This window comes from Ctenocephalides felis, unplaced genomic scaffold (assembly GCF_003426905.1).
Source record: "Ctenocephalides felis isolate EL2017-DRISC unplaced genomic scaffold, ASM342690v1 CF-g0.4_SCAFFOLD_03571, whole genome shotgun sequence".
In the NCBI taxonomy this organism is placed as follows: Eukaryota; Metazoa; Arthropoda; class Insecta; order Siphonaptera; family Pulicidae; genus Ctenocephalides; species Ctenocephalides felis.
The window spans coordinates 55,378,831-55,381,420 of NW_020539725.1; positions in this window are offsets into that span (position 1 = coordinate 55,378,831).

Sequence of the window (2,590 nt, forward strand, 5' to 3'; positions counted from 1 at the left end):
CACCCAATTCTTTATGTATATGAATCAATAATGATTTGTTTGATCATTTTTTAACCGCCAAATGCAATTTTTTTAAAAAAAAATTGCGTCTCTAAACCACTGGACCCTTCATCAGAAACTTAAATATCAGAAAATAGTTTTTAGCGTTTATAAATATCTCAAATACCAAATGTAATTTTTTAAATTTATTTCTGCGTCTCCCAAACCGCTGGACCCATCAGAAAATTAAAATAAACAAAATAGTTTTTAGCATTTATACCAATGTATTATACTATATTTTATAATTATTTATTTATTTAATTGTTTTCAGATATTTATATCGGTGTTATGAAAGATATTGAATTGGTTCAATATTGAAAAAAAAAAACAATTATAAAGTATTAAGTATATTTTCTGAAGAAAAAGTTTATATTCGTCAGAAAATATGATTTGGTAATTTTATGTTTCGCTCGTCGTTTCAAGTCATTCTGGATCGTTTGACAGCAAAATTGGTAATTTGTAATGTCAATTGTGTCAATTCAAATCTTAAAACTTTACCAACTGTAGTAAAAATTTACAACAATATAGTAGTCATTATGGATTTGCGCGACGCCATTTTTACCTGGTCAATTCGAATTATGTTCATAGAGAATCTAAATAAAACAATTAATTAATACTTGTTCGCAAATAACAATTCAAAAATTGTTATGCGTAAACAAATTTTATATCGCTATCGATTATTAAAACAACGAATGTATAATATACAATAATTATTACAATATTATTTAAATCATGCAATGCGGAAATGCATTATTACGTGTGCATAGCAGCAACGGCGCAGTGCATAAATTGCGCTGGAAAAATATTATGTCTAATGTTTTTATTTATTTTTCATGTAGCATTTAATTTTAATTTTATACCGACCGCATATTGTTATTTATGATTTCAACCTTATACTGCACGCACATTGTTAGAACAACACAGAGAAAACAATATTTGTACAGTGAGTTATTTGACAAACGCTTTAGGAAAACATCACTGACAATCTTGGCACGGTCAAAGACGAAACTAAAATTCTCTATTGACACAATACCTCCCGATAATTTATTTTGAAGATCCGACTGACTTTGTGTTCTTAACGATAGAATTGAAAACATTGATTTTTTCTTGAAAATTATTAATGGCGCCAGAGCTGTCTTCGATCGCTATTTAATTCTTTGATTAATTAGACATTAAAGAAGCTTTTCTTGGCTAGATTTTGTACATTAATCAACAACATAACAGATTCGGCTGATAATAAGTTGAATTGTTAAGAAATGCTAGTTTCTTAAGAAATGCTAGTTTCTAAACGGTTCACTGAGATTGCATAAATTCTATTAAAGCTGTTTTTCATAATATTAACATGTGGACAGTTGTAAATAAAAGAGTTAATAAAAAAAAAAACATGTTAATCACCATGTCAGTCATATGTTGACGCTGGTAGTAGGACGTTGACGTTGAAGATGGTAGTAGGAGAAAAAAGTTGTGCGTGACATAAAAATAGTTGTTTTCCAGGATTTTTTTTCTTTGCTTGATCAAGTCTCATGATACATTTTTAACTAAATTATCTAATAAAGTTACCATGGCCCACATGAAATTTTTTCTGATAGTAACGTGGCGATTAACGTGTTAACACCATTTTTAAGGAAGTATAGAAAAGCGTTGAACTACATCTCATGATCATATAATTGAGAATATTTCATACCATAAATAAAATTTCTATAATTAAATTGGCTAAAATATAAGAGTATAAAATATCATAATTTTATATATAAAAATGGAGCGCAAAATGTGTTGGTAAGCGCATAACTCAATAACGCCTGGACCAATTTGGCTAATTTTTTTTTAAAATGTTTGTTAAAGTCCAAGGATGGTTCTTACGGCGAGAAAAAATCGAATAATTGCCGGGAAAACCCTAAAAACAGCCCTTATCTTTTTCTCATACAAACGTTTTTTTTATTGCTTTATAGCTTTATTGCTATTATATAAAGTTCATATTGAATTACAAGCACTCACTGCATACTCCTCCTCAGCGATTATTCGGATTTTGATAAATCTTTCTGAAGTTTGTTAAGGAAATTCTCTTGGATGTATGTGATTATAAAGTACTGGGATGTATGTGCAATATTGTAGAAATAAATGGAAAAAACTATCATCTGCCAAAAATTTCAATTCACTCATGAACCTAGACAATATTAGAATATGTATAATAGTTTATGATTATGATTAAGAAAAATGAAATGTCTACATTATTATTGCCGAGAAACAGCTGAGATGTGCCATAAATTAAAATAATATAAAATACAGTATATGTATGGCAGATCAAATTATACACATATGGACAAATATGACAAATTAATTTACATAAATATTATTCAGGGCCGGTTCTACCTTTAAAGCGATGCATGCGAAAAATACGAGCGCACGCCTTAGGAGGCGCCTACATAAGATTCGGATATTAAATTTTCAATATATATAGTTTTATTTTTCAATATATAATTTCTTTGCATCTTTTACTAATCTTTCCACAATATTTTTAAAATTCGTAAAAATTTCACTTTATAACAACAAA